Source organism: Cuculus canorus, chromosome 7 (assembly GCF_017976375.1).
Source record: "Cuculus canorus isolate bCucCan1 chromosome 7, bCucCan1.pri, whole genome shotgun sequence".
Lineage (NCBI taxonomy): Eukaryota > Metazoa > Chordata > Aves > Cuculiformes > Cuculidae > Cuculus > Cuculus canorus.
The window spans coordinates 20,349,681-20,360,088 of record NC_071407.1 but is presented as its reverse complement, the minus strand read 5'-3'; the positions used below and the strand labels follow the sequence as shown (position 1 = coordinate 20,360,088).

General features: G+C 46.2%; 1 long non-coding RNA gene across 6 annotated transcripts in view; it reads left to right on the top strand.

The window, feature by feature from the left end:
* The window catches only part of LOC128852729 (uncharacterized), a 106,620-nt gene that overhangs the window by 78,296 nt on the left and 17,916 nt on the right, over positions 1–10,408 (top strand). For 5 of the 6 annotated variants that reach the window (XR_008450745.1, XR_008450744.1, XR_008450742.1 and 2 more), the window contains 4 exons: positions 5,323–5,480; positions 6,416–6,583; positions 7,087–7,320; positions 9,395–9,621. This is a non-coding gene — a long non-coding RNA (uncharacterized LOC128852729). The remainder of the gene's footprint in view (positions 1–5,322; positions 5,481–6,415; positions 6,584–7,086; positions 7,321–9,394; positions 9,622–10,408) is intronic. The other variant, XR_008450747.1, reaches the window with a different exon arrangement.

Sequence of the window (10,408 nt, the reverse complement as noted above, 5' to 3'; positions counted from 1 at the left end):
ACCACAGCAATTTTAGTGCAACTGCAACTGGGGGGTTTGTGACTGCTGTCACTGTAATTATCTGTCTGGTCAATAAAATGAAGGGTAGTGAGTCCTGACAGTTTGGGAGAATGAAGACTGACTTAATTACAGCAACCAAATCTCTCACATCTCTCCCGTCCACTGAAACACCAGCCCGCCTTCATGTGCTGCCCTTTAACAGAGCTGCCTATCATGCATCTAAACAAACAAGTAGGGAAGACAGAGGGGAGATTGTTTGTCAGGGATGTGTCTTTGTGAGGGAGGAGCAGCAATATCTGCAGGAGGGACTGAGGTGAAACCCAACATCAAAGGCAAGAGGCTGTCAGCACATTTAACTTTACAGAAACCCTTCTCCTAATAAAAAAGGAATGACCTCGTTACTACGGACACTAACAGTTCCCAGGGGAACACGGGTAGACTGCTGCCTGCACTTTTAATATTCACTTTACAAACAAATGAGAAACCTTGAAATAATTTCAGTGTTGTTCTTGGCAAGTTGTTACAATGTTGTGTCCTTATAAAAATCGTTTAAGAATTTATGTAGTGTGAGTTTACTTTTCACCCGCTGCTTTTCCTTGCTATCAATCTCCCTCCCTCTCACTGCCTGAGTCCCTGTGGTAGGGATGAAGTTGCTCAAGGAGTGAGGTGCTGGCCACACCTGCGGGTGCAGCAGGAGGCACTGTCAGGCCTGGCTTTGACTGCTGAGAGAGGACTTGTTTCTGGAGGAGGTGCTGTAAAACTCTGCCTGGACCTGAGCTGCACAAAGCAAGCAAAGTCCTAATCAGGTCATGCCTGAGTGAAGGGCGGGTGAAGCTTTGAGCTGGCCACAGAGCTGGGCAGGGTGCAGAGGGGAGCGCAAGGCTGGTGGAGGTGGAAGGTTCCCTGCTGCTGCAGCCCCGCAGGCAGCCTGGGTGCGAGGTGGGCCCGGTCAGAGCTCTTGTCCTTCCGGCAGGAGTCGCCACAGGCAATAATGCCAGGGAAGCCAGTGGGAAGCAAAGCTGTGCCTCTTCCAAGCCTCTGTGGAGGAATCAGGGAGATGGAGAAAGATGCTGGTGCAAACCATAAGAATACTTGCAAAGTGCGAGGCTCTTCAGTCAGCCAAGTATTTCTGCAAATTGCGTGAGCGATCTCTTTTCGGAGGGTAGGCTTTCTCCCCAAGTTATCACCATCCCAATGACCAGGAATCTTCCCTGATGTTTCCTTGATGTTACCTTTGCTCTGTGGCACCTGAGGGAGGTTTGCAGAAATTATTTCATTGACTTTTACAGGAGAAATGCTCTGTACAGGAAATAAGCCCTTACGCTGATACCTCAAGCTATGCAGTAGCAGTTCACAAACCTTCTCCCACACTTAGCTGGTGTGTAGCCTGGGGAGTCTCCTTTCATCTCCTGGCATCTACACACATTGATGTGCAGGATCAGGCATACCCAAACACACACGTGAAAAATATAAATGCACTTACATATGTATAATTTAACTCCCCTGTGTCTATCCACATATACACACAGACAGCCTACTTCTGTGCATGTTGTATGTTCCTCCTTGCTCATCTCTTTTTGGTCACCCAGAGCCATCCATCCCTAGTGCAGATTTGCTGCCGACTCTGACAGTCGTGTACAGCCCAACTTTATGCCGTGCATTCATCCCATGTACCACCAGCCCTGAAACCAAACCATTGGCAAGGTTGTTGACATTTGAATATCTGTAATTCATACTTTACCTGTTTTTCTAGACATATGCTTAGCCTCATGTCATCCCAGACTCTGTTTGTTTGAGCTCCCAATTTCAGACTATTGCTGCAATGCAAAAGGCAAGCTCCTGCTGTTCCTGTAGGCTTTTGAGCAGAAGGGTGAAGTACAGAAGAGGAAAATGTAATGATGGCAAGTAGACTGTAGGAATGATACCACTCATTGGTACTCTAGGTATCAAAGAACCCACTAACGAGCAATTTGCAAAAGACACTTTTGAGTCATTTAGAAGAAAATCACTGACTGCTGTGAGTGGGTAGAGTGCAGCCGGCTTCACGCAAGCGTGAGCTATTGCTCAGGAGCTGCCCTTTGCAGTTGTGAGCTATGCAAGATCCACAAGCAGCATTTTCCACCTCCACACCCTCTTCTATTGATATCTGGGAGTGGATATTTACCCTCTGCAGAATGCTGCCAGCTGGCCACATCGTGTGGGCAGAGCTAAGGCTGCACAGAGGTCTAAGCCAACTGGCATACCTGCCTTCTACAGCCAGGCAGTGAGGAGGCAGCTTTCCTTGTACCAGCTGAACATCTCTAATAGGCATGTGCATCTAGTATTTTTTTCCCTGATTTTCTTTCTTCTTCCCAAATATTAGAGTGGTAATGGACAAAATCTGTTCTGAAGGTTTGTCGTGGTTGATTTGTTATTGAAAATCTTGACTAAACAGTCCCTTGGAAGCACAGAGAAGATGCTCTTTAAAGCACTGCAACAAGATCCAGGCAGTCTCTGGTCCACTGCTACTTCTTAGCAACCCAATTTTCATATAAACTAGAGCTGGAAATTTTATCCCCTTTGTAAAGAGCTTAAAAATCTATGTACCAAACACTGAAGGAAAAGCGAGATATTAAGAAAGAAAGATGGGCCAGATTTCTCTTTGCTTGAATGATGTAAATAAGCTGTCTTGGGTAAGTGTGAAGGGAGTTAACCTGTGTTAAACCTCAGAGCCAATGATATGAATCACCAAAATGCTGTTTTGCAAAGGTCCTAGGCACTTCTCTAAAGTCGTACTTCACTGGGGTTTTCTCTTGACTTGTTCTGGCATGTTTGCTTATTCTGATTCTCTGTTATGGCAAGATTCATCTAAGCACTAACAGGAATTTGAAGATGTTAATAAGAGAGGAAGGTGCTTATAAGTGCAAGTGTCTATTTCTGCACATGCTCATGTATTTGTAAATAATCTCACAGGCAGTGGTGGTCATTTTGAGTCTTTCATGGAACACACTGTCACAGTTCAACCTGTCAACTCCCATTATTGCCAGCAAGTGAAAAGTAGGAGGATGGACTTGCAAAGGCCATCCTTATTGATGTCACTGAATTCCCAGATAGACTTTTGAATGCACACCTAACCTTAAGCAGAGATACAACTAGTGAATTAAAAAACAGTGAAGTATGTGCCCAGAACTGCAAATTCAGTCAGGCAGACAAAGGTCCATGTGCTACAACATAAGGAAGAATGGCTTCTAACTAGCAGTTCAAAGAGAGACAGTGGGAAATCTGGGGTCACCACCTGGCTCTGCCGCAGATTTCCTTTATGTCCTTACCCAATTCACTTCATCTACCCATTCTCTGTTCTCCAGTTGAGGCAAGGAAGCAATAGTACCTCCTTAATGGTCTTGTACATTGAGACTGTGAAGAGGGAGGATTTGACTCTTTCTGTGTTCGCATACTCTTGAGCAAAAGGAAGTCCAGATTAGAACGGTCCGTGTCTGCAACTTAGAATGTAAAGTCCAGCTGTAGTTTCAAGTCCTAATTTCTTGCTTTTTTATTATTTTATGTTATTGAAATTAAACTCAAAATGCTTAGCCCTCCTTATTTCAAATTAAGAGAACATCTGCTTTAAAAACAATCAACTACTCATTAAGATTTTCTTCTGGATCACTTTTGAGTCCTTCTTCCACCATCCAAAAAGTTGATGCACAGTAGCACACCTGGCAGAAGTTCTTTAGCCTAGTCTGCTGCAATTTTCCAGAGAAACATCTTTGGTGGATAATTCCTTACAAGGCTGGAGAGAAGGACGAGTTTGTGTAGCTCTCTGCACTGGAGCGGAAGGTTGCCCTCCTCCTGTGCCTGACTGTTGACTTTAAGGGCACGTGGCACTGAATGATCCAGCAGAGAGACATCATCTGCGAGCATGGAGGTAGGAACAAGTCCTCTTCGCAAGATGCTGTTATTCTCCATACAAGGCTTCTGCCTTTCAAGGTGGGACAGCGTAGCCTGTTTTAATCCTATCACTGGATCAGTGTTCCCAAATGTGTGTAATCATCCCACCCAAATCAAGTGAATAGCTCCTGGGTCCACAATCCAGCCGTGGGCATCCCCTCTCAACCTGAAGCCCTCTCTTCCTTCCTCTTCCCAGAAGGCCCCTGCTTGTGGGCTCCTTGATATTTTCCAGTCCTTCCCTAATGAGCATTGCAGAATTACAGCTAATTAAGGATGTAAATGATGCTGGAGAGAGAGAAGGAGAGGATGGAAAGGGGCGGGGGGAGGGCAGCTACTTGCTGTGTGCAACTCTGCAGTAAAGTGTCTCCTACCTCAGCAGAAAAGTTATCACGGGAGACAATGTCAACTTTATGGAGGGGAGGAGGGCCCTTTGCACAGCTCCATCCCCGCCTGCTGCCTCACTTTTATGTGTCAGCGCTGCAGATGCTGATGTCCTCCCTCCCAAATGCTGCTTTGTCAGCCAGTGCTGTCACTGAGCCCTGGTGTCCCTCTCCTGTGTCTGCTGCCACCCTGGCCGGCCTGCTGCCTGGGGGCCAAGGACTCGAAGACCCCAAACCTGCAGGCAGTCTATGCAGCGGAATTGACATCCCCTTCTTGCTTGCAAAGGGATTTTACCCCTCTGGTGTGGGTCATATCCATCTCTGCACCCAGGGGTTCAGAGAAGCTCCTGGTGTTCCAGAGGGTGGTGGGTTTTAGCCACTTCTCCTCGGCACCAGGGCACCTGCCTCTCTGGGCTGCTGCCTGCCAGCGCTAGCTGCCGCTTCCCAGGGCTGATGAGGGCTAAGCCTCTTATCTCCACAGTGGTGGCGGGAGCGCTTGGACAATGAACCCTGCAGGGCAACATGAGCTGTCGGCTGAGCTGGCAGGTTGGCCCTCAATTCACTGAGATACACAGTTGCTCGCACATGGCGGCTGCTCTGATTTGCTTTAGGAAATGCTTCTGCCAGGGAGCAGTGGGGGCCCTTGCTTCAGCCAGCAAGGGAGTGTGATCCCCCACCCTAGAGCCAGCCCCACGTCAGGGAAAGATGGCTTTGCTGGCACTGAGCAGCTGTTTGAACGTGTTCCAGTCTTACTGGGTCCTCCCAACTGTGTTTCCAAGCACTCCAGGTCCCCATTGGCATATTTCTCTGCACATTGCCCAGATCAATGAATTGCAAAGACATGTTTGTCCTAGCACCACGGCTGGTACGTCTGTCTGTCTGCACACCCAGTGGAGGCAGGGCCGTGCGTCCTGGGTCAAAGGGAGATGGCATCGGGTGACGGCAGCAGCAGGTTTTGTTGTTGTTTCCTCGGATCGCTGTGCAATATATTCCGATTTTTTTTCTTGTCATTAAGCCAGTGCCTCGGAGATGATGATGTAGTCCCTATGTGGGCCGCAGAAAGCACTTCGAGCCGTGCTGGAGTCGTGCTGGGTGGCTCTGATAGCAGAGCTAATGGGAGCGAATGGGATGCAACGAACTGTTCTAATGACACCAGCCAGGGAAGAGACAACAGTAAGAATAAATAAATGTTAACTATTTTCCTCTTCCAGACATTTGCATCTATTGCCATTAAGTTCATTTAAATAAGAGAGAGAGCGAGAGAGAAGGGGAAACTTACTACTACTCTTAATAACAAGTGTCTAAAAATAAATTAGGGTGCTGGGATGCACTTAAGGCATTTTAAAAATAAGTCTGATTTTTTCCCCCCTTTCTTCTTTTTTTTTAAGTGTTGGAGGGTTTTAATTTGGGCCAAGTAATTTTGGTGCAAACGCTTGGGCGCCTTTCGTTGGGAAATTGGGAGGAATGCAAACAAGATTTCACTTCATTAAACAGGGGCAAACAGTAGAGAAATTGCACTTACTTATGGAAATGACTTTTAAACATGAACAGCATTTACTTGCATTGCCTTGTGCTGAATTTTTTTTTTTCTAAAAAGATTATACATGTGAATAATTCACTGCGGGCCAATTAGATGATGACTTCATTTTTAACCTCTCTTCCTTGCCATCTTGCTGGCTGTCCCTTTCGCTGCAATTTCCACTCTCTTCCTTCCCTTCAATAAATTAATAAAGATCAAATAATCCATCTCCCTGTGGTGCCTAGACTAGCTTCTCATAAAGAGTGCAAGAGGAAAAACCAGAGGATCATTGTCTCTGCTGATCTGACCTAGGATGAAGCAAGAATCACTTTGGGATTTCTACAAGTGGAGCTGCATCCGTGTGTTCAGGAAGCAAGAGAATGGGAGGAGTGAAAAATGGGGAGGAATGAAAGGGGGAGAGAGAGAAGAAAAGATCTCCACGCTCTCTGCATGCAGGATCAGATGCTGGAGAGAGGCTGAGCAAGCAGTATTCCCCCTCTGTGCGGCTCCATTGTTGCCGACCAGATTCCATGGGGGTGAATTTGCTGCACTGGGCTAAAAGTAACACTCAGATGGGTGTCTCCCACAGCATTGCTGGGGTTATGCCCTTCGAGTGAGGCCTTGGAAGCCTTCAGCATCCCTGGATCTGGACACAGACAGCAAAGATGTGGGACCACTGCTCAAACCAGAGGAGGCTGAACTGGAATGTGAATGGGAGCCAGAGCAGGGTGATGCTGACTTTTGCCAGGGCCCTGTGGTAAGTGGACCTTGCAGTAAGTGGATGGAGAGAGAGTTCTCCATAGGGTGTCCCTGTTTTTCCCTGTCTAACAGATGTTAGATCTTCTTGCTGTCATTAACCCATGTGTCAGAACTTTTCCCAGCTCAATGTCGGAAGCAGGCTGTGGAATTTCATGCCAGCAAGATCTGCCAAAGCTTTCAGGGCACTGTGAAGAAGGAGCTCCAAAAGAGCTTCTTGTCCCCACTTTGCTGCTTCTGCATTTCATTAGATGTCTGCCAGCTTAAAATAAGCATTGGGAGACTTTGTCCATGCAAATCCCAGTCATGGTTATAGGAAGACAATATTCATCCTCAAAATAGTTTTTTCCAAAGGTTTGACTCTTGGAGCTCTTTACAGTAGTTAAATTATGTAGCACAGAGCCTAAAACTTAATAGCAAGATAGATAATTAGCTCATTGTACAAGATCAGCTGACGTACCTGTTTAGTTTCTTGTGTGACATTTACCTGTGTTTCTTGTCTAGGTCTTAGGTCTTGTTCCTACATGTGACCCACTCTACATCAAATGTGACTGCTATCTTCCTTTCATCTGCCCTAAAAGGAAAGAAAAACTTCCATGCCTTCCCAGTGAAATTTGCTGTGCTCTTCCGTTGCCAGAGTAAATGGAAACACATTTCCCTCACGTTTCCTCCACTGACGCCAATGGAGCAACACTGTAGAAGAGTCACTGCTGCTGCGATCTGTGCCAGCCTTGTAGAGTGAGTGTCTCTCCTGTCATCTCCTTCTTACAGGTGGGGAAACTGAGGCAGAGTGGGTAGGACCCCCACTAGCTCTGGCCAAGCGTAAGCAGTAGTGGGAGATCTGGGACTTTAGTCAGAAGTAGGACTGTCCATAATTTAATTTCTTCTTTAGCTCTCATTTAAAAGTTTATTTTAATGAAAAAGACCATACCAGTTGCTCAGGTTAAAGAATAAATGTTTGCTCTGGACATTGTGTAAAGTATCAAGGGGACTGGAGATTAAGTCCCTTCTGGGAGTGAGGTGGCAGGGTCTTGGCACATGTAATGAAATCTTCCTGGGAACCTCCTCTACACATGGTTGCTAGATGTCTCAGTGGCCTTCCTTCACCCCTGTCTCTGCTGGCTCTGAAGACTTCATCACCTTCCTCCAGGAGTTCTTCTTTTGCACTGTCCCAGCCTGCTCCCTCCAAACTGCTTCCCAGGATGTTTCGTGGTCATTTTGTTGGTGTGTTCTTCCGCATCAGATCAGATTCTCAGCCTTTCCGTTCTTAGATGACTTTATGGCTCTTCACTGGCACAAGTTTTAGTGGGGAGGGGGTGGCTGTAAGTGATGACCTGTGATTTCCAGGGGAGGGGAGAGCAAGGAAACTTCAAGCAGCATGGCTTCCTGCTGGGAGCAGTCCCTTTTAGAGCCCTTGTGTCAATTATGGCTTTCACAGGCACTTCCCCACTTTATTTGTTTACCCTGAGGAAGCCCATTATGCCCTCCTCCACGCCTCAAGCCCTGTGGAGAAGGACTTTGAGATGCTGGTGGATGAGAAGCTCAACATGAGCTAGCAGTGTGCAACTGCAGCCTAGAAAGCCACCTGTGTCCTGTGCTACAGAAAAAGAAATGTGACCAGCAGGTCTAGGGGGGTGATTCTTCCCACACTACTCTGTTCTGGTGAGACCACACCTGGAGTACTGCGTTCAGTTGTAGAGTCCTCAGCACAGGAAGGACATGGATCTTTTGAAGCGGGTCCAGAGAACAGCCATGAAGGTGATCAAAGGACTGGAACACCTTCCCTATGAAGAAAGGCTGAGAGAATTGGGCTTGTTTATCCTGGAGAAGAGAAGGCTCCCAGGAGACCCTATGGCAGCCTTCCAGTACTTAAAGGGGACCTACAGACGGGGAGATTCTCTTTATCAGTGAATGCAGTCATAAGATGAGGGGTAATGGTTTTAAGCTGAAAGAGGGTAGATTTAGATTAGATATTAGGAAGACTGTGAGGATGGTGAGGCACAGGAACAGGTTGCCTAGAGAAGTCATGGAAGCCTTATCCCTGTTCAAGGCCAGGTTGCATGAGGCTTTGATTGACCTGATCCAGTGGAAGGTGTCCCTGCCTGTGGTAGGATGGTTTGAACTGCATGATCTTTAAGGTCCCTTCCAACCCAAACCATTCTATGATTCTGTGATTGAAACAAACCCCCTTATCTTTAGATTTAAAAAGAATTTGAACTATAGACTGGTGTAAAACCATTAATCTAGAAATATTTTCTGGTTTATTATGTTTTAAATTAAAATGCAGAGTATGTTTCTGGAAAGTATCTTCAATTAGAAGAAAAACTGGAGTCTTGCAGGGCTATGTAGGAAAGCAGAAATATTTAGAGCAAAGAGGGAAAAAAATGAGCTTTTTGGAAGAGCTTTGGAAAGAAATATGGCAAGTGTGAATTGACTGGGAAGTGCAGAAATTCTCAAATCTAAAATGAGGAGACTTCTGATATTAGTGGCTCTTTACAGTAATGATGGAGTCATTCTGGTACTGTGCTCTCATAATGTGTATCAATTTACATTAGATGAGCATATAGACTTTTAAAAACACATTTTTGTCTCCTCTTTCTTCTCCTCCTTCCAAAAGGCAGACTAATTTCTTTATCTGTGTTGCACAATTGTGAGGACACCAAGGCACAGAGGTAGGAGTGGTCTTGCCTGAGGGCACACTGCATACATTGTCGTGGCAAGAGTCACTCATCAATTGCTATGAGTGATTCAGCAGTGGAAAATTTGGTCCAGCATTGATATATTCTGCTACAACCACTGCACTGTCTTTCAGATTCCTTCCTGTGATAATCAAGTCCTCCTACTGTCTCCAATAAAGCAACACCCATGGAGAAAGAGGGACATCCCAAACGACTTATGGTGCTGCAGACACTGAAGTCCTTGCAAAGGGACGAACTTGCGGTGCCACTGGCTGTAGATGCTCAAGGCTTCTGAGAAGAAGTGACATATCACTCTTGTAATGATCTTCCCCTGATCTTCAGGTCACACGCAAGAAAACAAGTAAGCACTGAGAAAGCCAAGAGGGAAAGAACGGCTATTCTACTGGGGCCCTGGTGGGATGAATGAGGATGTGGGGGTACCTGGGGTGGCCATGGAGCAAAAAACCTGAAAACCCTTTTAAGCCATTCATTCTGCATTTTTTCTGTAGGCCCTGCTCCCCTCTTCCCTCCCCCTCCCCCTCCCCCAGCTCACCTAGTAATTCAGTAAGAAGAGGCCAAGGAGAGTAATATCATGCTGGAGATAGGACTGGAAGGGCAGTAATTTAGAATCAGAGGCTTAGAGTATTATTGCCTGCAAAGCCATTCATGGGAAATGATTCCCCCCATCCCTATTCCGCCCCTCCACCCCCACCCTGCTCTCCTTACTCTGCAATAACAATAACAGAAATGCCTTCAGGAGGCTTTTCTACTCAAAATGCGGGCAAAGGAGTGCTTTCCTCCACCACCCTTCTTTCCTTTCTCTTCCCTCTGCACTTGCTTGTCCCCCCTGCCTCCAAGCCTAACCACTGCTCCCTCCCTTTTCCCTCCCCCCACCCCAGGATAAAAAAATAAAAATAATAATAGGGGTAATAAGAGAGGAGGTAATGGAACGTTCTCCAACTGGGCACATGTCAGAAGCCATTATATGTGGTGCAGATTTGCATAATTCAAGAAGCATCAAATTAAATTTGCATAATTCCTTTGATTACACTTGTTATTAAATGTAAGTGACATTGATTTACAAAATGGCCCAATATAAGGTTAATAGCAAATGTCACCTTCCAGCAGGGTGAATAGGGTGCGTGTGT